The sequence below is a fragment of the Xenopus tropicalis genome, chromosome 9, assembly GCF_000004195.4.
Source record: "Xenopus tropicalis strain Nigerian chromosome 9, UCB_Xtro_10.0, whole genome shotgun sequence".
Lineage (NCBI taxonomy): Eukaryota > Metazoa > Chordata > Amphibia > Anura > Pipidae > Xenopus > Xenopus tropicalis.
Genome location: NC_030685.2, coordinates 90187140 through 90197766, shown reverse-complemented (window position 1 = coordinate 90197766; position 10627 = coordinate 90187140).

Genomic DNA, 10627 nt, shown 5'->3' with positions numbered 1-10627 from the left:
AGAGAGACAAGGTATCGTTTTCTCCGCTTGTACTCGTTTTAGTGGGTAACACCTCCACCACTTGGAATAGCTGTCTATAACCACAAGAAATGTTTGCTGGTTTATTTCGGCATAGTCAATATGGATTCTTTCCCACGCCGATGTGGCCCATGTCCATGGGTGAAGGGGTGCAGTGGGTGGCTGATTTTTGTACAGAAGCACAAAGCAGTACACCTGACTTACAAAAATTCTATTATCTTTGATCCAGACTGGGCCAACACAGGTAACCACGAGCTCGTGCTTTCATCCTGTTTACACCTGGATGGCCTTCGTGAAGTTCATGCAAGAGCCTATGACGATATTTTGGGGGAATGACAACCCGTATTCCCCCACAATAAACAACCTTGATCTATGGAAAGCTCATCTCTCTTTTCAAAATATGGCTTAAGGATTTTGTCAGAGCTTGTAGTTCGGCCCAGCCTTTGGAAGTAAAGTCCCACACTTTGCATAAGAGGAACACTTGTTGCAGCTGCAATATCTTTGCAAGAAATAGGTAGTTCCTCTGCAAATGAAACTTGAAAAATGACACTTTCGTCATGAACATCTGTTGTAATATGGGCACGGGAAGCCGTGATAGAGCATCTGCATCCCATGATCCTGAGAAACAGTCTTATATACAATATCATAGTCATATGCCAATAGGAGTAAGTGCCCACCGTTGCATTCGAAGTGCTGCCAATGTTGGAATTGCTGATTTTGGGCCCAAGAATGGCCAGAAGTGCTTTGTGATCAGTGACCAGTGAAAACTTCCTTCCATAAAGATATTTAGACATTTTTTTTTACTCCAAAAGTAATACTTAAGTGCCTCCCGCTCTATTTGAGCATAGTTGGCTCTGTTTTGTGTTAGGGTTCTAGACGCAAAAGCAATTGGATGTTCTTCTCCATTAGGCAAGCATATGTGATATAACTGCTCCAACTCCGTAGGGTGAGGCATCACATGCTAATCTGAGTGGCTTACTAGGGTCATAGTGTGCTAAGCCACTTGCTGTTCGTGTCTTTGCTTTGGCATCCTGAAATGCTTTTTCACGTACTCGGCGACCAAGCCCACTTGGTATCTTTCTGCAACAGTTCATGTAAGGGTTGTAATAAGGTTGACAGATTTGGAAGAACCATCCATAGTAATTTAGCAGTCGCTAAGAAGTGAGCGTAGTTTCAGACACATTTGAAGGTGAAGGTGCCATTAACAATAGCAGTTAATCTTTGTTTCTGTGGGTGAATGACCTTGTGCATCTATGCGGTTCCTAAAGTATTCTACAAGACTCCGGAGAAAGTGGCACTTTGACATTTTACTCGCACCCCAGATGCTTTTAATTTTGATAACACCTTGTCTAACAGTGCCAAGTGCTTTTCAACCGTTGACCTGTAATTAAAATGTCATCAGAAAACAGACGCACAATGATCAATTCCTTGAAGAATCTGATCCATTGCATGCGAAAAATTGCTGGAGCTGTAAGATACTCCAAATGGTAAGCGCTGGTATTGAACAACCCCTTGTGTGTGTTGATGTAAAGAAAATGGCTTTGAATCCGGATCCAGCTCTAGCTGTTGATAGGCATTTGATAAATCAATTTTGGCTAAAGTATTTACCTCCAGCAAGTGTAGCAAACCAAGTCTCTACATTTGGTAGTGGGTAGGGTTCTGGTTTTCAATACAGGCGATTGACAGTGACCTTGTAGTCACCACAAAGTCTAATAGTTTTGTCCTTTTTTTGGGACCACTACCAATTGGGGCAGCCCAGCTGCTGTATTTGACACCGTGACAAATACCAATAAATGTTCCATTCTTTCTAGTTCTTCTCCACAGGTTCTTAAGAGCATATGGCAAGGGACGTGGCTTATGAAAAATGGGCTTTGCATCTGATTTACAGTGATAGTTGCCCTTTAGCCCCTTAATACTGCCAAATTCCTCCTTAAAGAGGGAGTCATGTTTACTCAGGATCTGTTCCAGAATTTTTTGTGAAAGGCAGCTTCGTTTGTTTTGATAGTAAATATTTTAGCCCAATTCAGCTTTAGGTGCTTCAACCAATTTTCTGCCCAAAAGGGTGGGCCTGTTGCCCTTCAACAACCACTAAAGGCAATGTAAATGACTGACCTTCCATATGTGACTGGTGCTAGAATCTCTTCCAAGTACAGGAATCTTCTCTCCAGTATAAGAAGTGAGATGTAAAAGTGAGTTCTGCAGTGCAATTCCACCTAAACAGTTCTTGTAAACAAAACTCTGATATTAGTGATACAGATGCACCTGTGCCAAAGTAACATGTTTACTGGATGCCCATCAATTCCAGCTTAATATGAATGCCATCATCTCCCCCATGCGTAGTAATTGACTGTATTCAAGTCTGTGCAGTCACTTTCCTGGCTGTCACAGTCACATATTGTGCCCTGGGCCTGCCTGGTTTGCTTCTGCAGACACGAGCAATGTGGCCTAACTTTCCACAATTTCTACAAGGTTTCTGATTTATATCTGCAGTTTCAGTTGCTGATGCAGGCCCCCACAGCGTAGCAGGGTTTGACCCTTTGTGTCTGAAATGCTTGCTCACCTGTAAACTGACACTGTAGGCGGCTGTGGTGAATTTGGTGAAATGGGTTTAGACTCTGTAGTTATTTTAGGGATATCTGTAAATGAACAACTATTTTGCTGTTTGAATTGCTGAGAGTCACTCTAAGTTAATTCTATCGGCCAAGGCAATGTACAAGCAGACTTGAAAGGAGAGATCTGCTTCATTTAGCAGCTTATGCAGGTAGAACTCATCATGGAGGCCACATACAAACTTATCTCGCAAAGCCTGATCCAAGAATGTACCAAATTCACAGGAGGCAGATAGCCGTTTTAAATTCCAAATATAGTCTGCAAGGCTTCCCCCATGTTGTGATTTCTCCTAATAAAATCTAAAGCGTTCCGCAATGATGATAGGCTGGGGTTTATTAATGCTGATAGGCCGGGGTTTAATTGATGATAGGCTGGGGTTTATAATGCTGATAGCCGGGGTTTATAAAATGCTGATAGGCTGGGGTTTATAATGCTGATAGGCTGGGGTTTATAATGCTGGATAGCCGGGGTTATAATGCTGATAGGCCGGGGTTTATAATGCTGATAGGCGGGTTTATAATGCTTGAATAGGCGGGTTTATAATGCTGATAGGCCGGGGTTTATAATGCTGATAGGCTGGGGTTTATAATGCTGATAGGCTGGGGTTTATAATGCTGATAGGCATGGGGTTTAAATGCTGATAGCTGGGGTTTATAATGCTGATAGGGCTGGGTTTTATAATGCTGATGGCGGGGTTTTAAGGGTATAGCTGATAGGCCGGGGTTTATAATGCTGATAGGCTGGAGGTTTATAATGCTGAATAGGCTGGGGTTTATAATGCTGATAGGCTGGGGTTTATAATGCTGATAGGCTGGGGTTTATAATGCTGATAGCGGGGTTTATAAATGGCGTTAATGAATAGGCCGGGGTTTATAATGCTGATAGGCCGGGGTTTATAATGGCTTGATAGCTGGGGTTTATATGCTGATAGGCCGGGGTTTATAATGCTGATAGGCTGGGGTTTATAATGCTGAGAGAGGGTCTCTGTAATTCTCTCCATAAGACAATTCAGTGGCCCTTTTGCAGGAGCTATAAGAGTTTTAAGGAGACTGTAGGTTTTTGCTGGCAGTGTAGCAAGTAAAATGTCTGCTTTCTTTTCCTGACTAACATCATTTGCCAGACAGCCATCTCTCAATCTTTCCAAATAAGACTCAAATTCTTCAGCAGATTCTGAAACTCTGGGACTTTGCCCACTGGCAGACATTGTAGCAAGTTACTCACTGTGCAGAGAAGGGATAATGCAGCCTGTGCAGCTGTTTGCTCTGCAGCTGAGTCTGAGTCCAATGCACAATCCTCTGCGCCACTGTAATAAACTGCCGGCTATGCAGTGGGTTGATACTTCGGCTGTGTTAGTTCAGGTACAGATACACACTGGAACTTTTGATATATTTATTAGAACATGGCAGGTAGATCTGGCCTGCTCTCTGGTTGCTCTCAGCTAACAGGAAGCACACAACAGGAACAGGAATATCATCAATCAATTAATGGCAAAGCAGCAAGAATGCCATTAACCAAAATGTCTATACAAGCAGGTTAATACAGTACCACTGTGTCGGGCCTGTGTATTCAGTAGCCGCTGTAGGGCCCCGGGGCTTATGGTACCACTGTGTCGGGCCTGTGTATTCAGTAGCCGCTGTAGGGGCCCCGGGGCTCATGGTACCATGTGTCGGCCTGTGTATTCAGTAGCCGCTGTAGGGGCCCGGGCTTATGTACCACTGTGTCGGGCCTGTGGTATTCAGTAGCCGCTGTAGGGGCCCCGGGGCTCATGGTCCACTGTGTCGGGCCTGTGTATTCAGTAGCCGCGTAGGGCCCCGGGGCTCAATGGTAACCACTGTGTCGGGCCTGTTGTATTCAGTAGCCGCGCTGTAGGGGCCCCGGGGCTCATGGTACCACTGTTCGGGCCTGTGTATTCAGTAGCCGCTGTAGGGCCCCGGGCTCATGGTACCACTGTGTCGGGCCTGTGTTATTCAGTAGCCGCTGTAGGGGCCCCGGGGCTCATGTACCACTGTGTCGGGCCTGTGTATTCAGTAGCCGCTGTAGGGGCCCCGGGCCTCATGGTACCACTGTGTCGGGCCTGTGTATTCAGTAGCCGCTGTAGGGGCCCGGGCTCATGGTACAACTGTGTCGGGCCTGTGTATTCAGTAGCCGCTGTAGGGCCCCCGGGGCTCATGGTACCACTGTGTCGGGCCTGTGTATTCAGTAGCCGCTCGCCCCCTGTAGGCCCGCTCATGGTACCACTGTGTCGGGCCTGTGTATTCAGAAGCGCCTGTAGGGGCCGGGCCTCATGGTACTCTGTGTCGGGCCTGTGTATTCAAGTAGCGCTGTAGGGGCCCCGGGCTCATGTACAACTGTGTCGGGCTGTGTATTCAGTAGCCGTGTAGGGGCCCGGGCTCATGGTACTCTGTGTGGGCCTGTGTATTCAGATAGCACTGTAGGGGCCCCGGGCTCATGGTACAACTGTGTCGGGCCTGTGTATTCAGTAGCCGCTGTAGGGGCCCCGGGGCTCATGGTACCACTGTGTCGGGCCTGTGTATTCAGTAGCCGCTGTAGGGGCCCGGGCTCATGGTACACTGTGTCGGGCCTGTGTATTCAAGTAGCCGCTGTAGGGGCCCGGGGCTCATGGTACCTCTGTGTTGGGCCTGTGTATTCAGCAGCCGCTGTAGGGGCCCCGGGGCTCATGGTACCTCTGTGTTGGGCCTGTGTATTCAGTAGCCGCTGTAGGGGCCCCGGGCTCATGGTACCACTGTGTCGGGCCTGTGTATTCAGTAGCCGCTGTAGGGGCCCCGGGCTCATGGTACCACTGTGTCGGGCCTGTGTATTCAGTAGCCGCTGTAGGGCCCCGGGCTCATGGTACAACTGTGTCGGGCCTGTGTATTCAGTAGCCGCTGTAGGGCCCGGGGCTCATGGTACTGGTTTGGGCCTGTGTATTCAGTAGCCACTGTAAGGGGCCCCAGGCTCATGGTACAACTGTGTCGGGCCTGTGTATTCAGTAGCCGCTGTAGGGGCCCCGGGCTCATGGTACAACTGTGTCGAACCTGTGTATTCAGTAGCCGCTGTAGGGGCCCCGGGGCTCATGGTACCTCTGTGTTGGGCTGTGTATTCAGTAGCCGCTGTAGGGGGCCCGGGGCTCATGGTACCTTCTGTGTCGGGCCTGTGTATTCAGTAGCCGCTGTAGGGCCCCGGGCTCATGGTACCTCTGTGTCGGCCTGTGTATTCAGTAGCCGCTGTAGGGGCCCCGGGCTCATGGTACACACTGTGTCGGGCCTGGTATTCAGTAGCCGCTGTAGGGGCCCCGGGCTCATGGTACCACTGTGTCGGGCCTGTGTATTCAGTAGCCGCTGTAGGGCCCCGGGGCTCATGGTACCACTGTGTCGGGCCTGTGTATTCAGTAGCCGCTGTAGGGGCCCGGGGCTCATGGTACCCCTGTTCGGGCCTGTGTATTCAGTAGCCGCTGTAGGGGCCCCGGGGTCATGGTACCACTGTGTCGGGCCTGTGTATTCAGTAGCCGCTGTAGGGGCCCCGGGGCTCATGGTACCTCTGTGTTGGGCCTGTGTATTCAGTAGCCGCTGTAGGGGCCCCGGGGCTCATGGTACCTCTGTGTCGGGCCTGTGTATTCAGTAGCCGCTGTAGGGGCCCGGGGCTCATGGTACCTCTGTGTCGGGCCTGTGTATTCAGTAGCCGCTGTAGGGGCCCCGGGGCTCATGGTACCTCGTGTGTCGGGCCTGTGTATTCAGTAGCCGCTGTAGGGGCCCCGGGGCTCATGGTACCTCTGTGTCGGGCCTGTGTATTCAGTAGCCGCTGTAGGGCCCCGGGGCTCATGGTACCACTGTGTCGGGCCTGTGTATTCAGTAGCCGCTGTAGGGGCCCCGGGCTCATGGTACCTCTGTGTCGGGCCTGTGTATTCAGTAGCCGCTGTAGGGCCCGGGCTCATGGTAGCACTGTGGTCGGGCTGTGTATTTCAGTAGCCGCTGTAAGGGGCCCAGGCCCCAATATGGGGCCAGTTCCGTTCCCCAGCTGTTGGTACCAGGGGAGTCGGCGCCGTAGAACCCAAAGGAACAAACACACAAGTTCCATGGAACACAGCAGATTTATTGGGATCAGTTTAACCACAGACACAGGTAACAAATAACTGGCCCCCCAGGGCGCCCTCGAATGTGCAAACAATAGGGTTCTGCCGTGTAACTATGAAGCCGTAGCCAATAGATCTCTTCCCGTTGCTATGGCAGTGAGGGGCCCGGAGCAGAAACATGAGTAGAATCCTATTGGTGCCACAACAGACATTCTATTGGTGATGCTCCTGGATTCCTCTGTTTGGCCCTAAGGTACCACGGTTTTGCTAGAGAGAACCCTTTGTATACCTGTCTGTTCAGTTCTGGGAACCCTGCACCCTGTGTAAGTTACACCCCAGATTAGCAGTGAGGATCATGGGAGTGCGGGCGTGTCGCACCCAGTAAGTACTTTGCACCACTCACCCCCCCCCCAGGTTTGGGCTGAACCAAAAGGAACGGGGGGGGGGGGGGTCCTTTCACTGCATTTACAAATGTCCCTTAAAATCATTATTATTATTAAATCAGAAACTGGTTAATTAGAGACTGAGCCAAGGGTAGATAAAACAGCCCCCTAGTATAACAGCCCCCCTAGTATAACAGCCCCCTAGTATAACCAGCCCCCTACTATAACAGCCCCCCTACTATAACAGCCCCCCTACTATAACAGCCCCCTACTATAACAGCCCCTGTATAAAACAGCCCCCCTACTATAACAGCCCCCCTACTATAACAGCCCCCTACTATAACAGCCCCCCTAGTATAACAGCCCCCCTAGTATAACAGTCCCCCTACTATAACAGCCCCCCTACTATAACAGCCCCCCTAGTATAACAGCCCCCTACTATAACAGCCCCCCTAGTATAACAGTCCCCCTAGTATAACAGCCCCCCTAGTATAACAGCCCCTACTATAACAGCCCCCTACTATAACAGCCCCCCTACTATAACAGCCCCCCTAGTATAACAGCCCCCCTAGTATAACAGCCCCCCTAGTATAACAGCCCCCTACTATAACAGCCCCCCTACTATAACAGCCCCCCTACTATAACAGCCCCCCTAGTTATATAGGGCTTGGGGCAAGCAGCAGGCTGTACCCCTGAGTGTCAGTCAGTCAGTTAGGGTACACCAACCCCCAATATGCAGCAGCCAAGAGCGCTGTTACCCCCTGCTGGTATATGGTACAGGAGATTCACCCTACTTCTATGCATTATCAGTAACCCTTCAGCCAGTATAGAGTTCAGCCCCCCCAGCCCAGGGGGTGCGGCCGCAGGTGATTTGGCTGAAGTGCAGTTGGGGCTGATGTGTCAAAATTAGCGCAATTGTGCTCAATATTTTCAAATAGCGGTGGGGTCGGCCATGTTATTTAGCGGAGGGGTCGGCCATGTTATTTAGCGGAGGGGTCGGCCATGTTATTTAGCGGAGGGGTCGGCCATGTTATTTAGCGGTGGGGTCGGCCATGTTATTTAGCGGAGGGGTCGGCCATGTTATTTAGCGGAGGGGTCGGCCATGTTATTTAGCGGTGGGGTCGGCCATGTTATTTAGCGGAGGGTGGGGTTTTCCGGCCATGTTATTTAGCGGAGGGGTCGGCCATGTGTTATTTAGCGGAGGGGTACGGCCATGTTATTTAGCGGAGGGGTCGGCCATGTTATTTAGCGGAGGGGTCGGCCATGTTATTTAGCGGAGGGGTCGGCCATGTTATTTAGCGGAGGGTCGGCCTTATATTTAGCGGAGGGGTCGGCCATGTTATTTAGCGGAGGGGTCGGCCATGTTATTTAGCGGAGGGGTCGGCCATGTTATTTAGCGAGGGGGTCAGCCATGTTATTTTAGCGGAGGGGTCGGCCATGTTATTTAAGCGGAGGGGTCGGCCATGTTTATTTAGCGGAGGGGTCGGCCATGTTATTTAGCGGAGGGGTCAGCCATGTTATTTAGCGGAGGGGTCGGCCATGTTATTTAGCATTGGGGTCGGCCATGTTATTTAGCAATGGTCGGCCATGTTATTTAGCGGAGGGGTCGGCCATGTTATTTAGCGGAGGGGTCGGCCATGTTATTTAGCGGAGGGGTCGGCCATGTTATTTAGCGGAGGGGTCGGCCATGTTATTTAGCGGAGGGGTCAGCCATGTTATTTAGCGGAGGGGTCAGCCATGTTATTTAGCGGAGGGGTCGGCCATGTTATTTAGCGGAGGGGTCGGCCATGTTATTTAGCATTGGGGTCGGCCATGTTATTTAGCGGAGGGGTCGGCCATGTTATTTAGCGGAGGGGTCGGCCATGTTATTTAGCGGAGGGTCGGCCATGTATTTAGCGGAGGGGTCGGCCATGTTATTTAGTGGAGGGTCGGCCATGTTATTTAGCGGAGGGGTCAGCCATGTTATTTAGCGGAGGGGTCGGCCATGTTATTTAGCATTGGAGTCGGCCATGTTTTAGCGGAGGGTCGCCATGTTATTTAGCGGAGGGGTCAAGCCATGTTATTTAGCGGAGGGGTCGGCCATGTTATTTAGCGGAGGGGTCGGCCATGTTATTTAGTGGAGGGGTCGGCCATGTTATTTAGCGGAGGGGTCAGCCATGTTATTTAGCGGAGGGGTCGGCCATGTTATTTAGCATTGGGGTCGGCCATGTTATTTAGCATTGGAGTCGGCCATGTTATTTAGCATTGGAGTCGGCCATGTTATTTAGCGGAGGGGTCGGCCATGTTATTTAGCGGAGGGGTCGGCCATGTTATTTAGCAGAGGGGTCGGCCATGTTATTTAGCGGAGGGGTCGGCCATGTTATTTAGCGGTGGGGTTATTTAGCAGTTGGCCGCCAGTTCAGCCATTGGACCTCCACCCCTGCCCTCACGGATCGGCACAAGTGCAAGAGAGAGGGGAACTGTCAGCTGGGGGGGTATTTTCTTTGTGACTGCCCCACTGCTGGGTGTCTCCATGTAACTGACCCTGCTACTGACATAGGGTTTTTACTCCTGGTCTTGTTACCCATAGCAACCAATCAGCAGTTATTGCTATGGTGGGAGGGCTTTCATTATATACATTATATTAAGCATCTCTGGGGCAGTCACATAGTGTGCCACCGAAATTTGTGGGCGTGGCTTATGGGGGCCCAATGACATCACTGCACATGGACCTCTGAGGTCTTTATAAATCATCATATTCACCAGCAGGGGGCACATTATTTACTATTTACAGAAGCTGAGTCATGTGACAGGAATAACCCCCGATTATAAAGATATCATTTATAGGATATTTATGGCTGATGTTTATTATAAGGATTTTATCACAGGGGGGAAGTAATGGCTGGAATCTGTATCCCCGTTACTAACAGTATATGGGGGTGTGGGGGGGCATATCTGCCTTCTGTCCCTGAATCAGGGGTCGGAATTGGGGGGATCAGTCTCAGGAGTCAGTTATGGAGAAAGTGGGGAGCAGATTTTGTGGCTTGGGTGATGGGTGGGTGTCACCGTTCTGAGACTCAGGTTTGGGGTGAGGGGGTCCCCCAAATTACAGTTTAGGAGGAGTAAGTGGTCACAGTTGACAAAACTCTAGGGCGAGGGTTCAATGAGACTGGGGGTTACGGGGGGAGGATAAAAGTCACAGATTCGGGGTGAGAGTCACAGGCACAAGGGTTTGGGCAGCGACTCGCAGGTCGGGGGGGGGGGGCAGCGACTCGCAGGTCGGGGGGGGGCAGCGACTCGCAGGTCGGGGGGGGGGCAGCGACTCGCAGGTCGGGGGGGGGGGCAGCGACTCGCAGGTCGGGGGGGGGGGCAAGCGACTCGCAGGTCGGGGGGGGGGGGGCAGGCGACTCGCAGGTCGGGGGGGGGGCAGCGACTCGCAGGTCGGGGGGGGGGGCAGCGACTCGCAGGTCGGGGGGGGGGGCAGCGACTCGCAGGTCGGGGGGGGGGCAGCGACTCGCAGGTCGGGGGGGGGGGCAGCGACTCGCCAGGTCGGGGGGGGGCCCCGGGG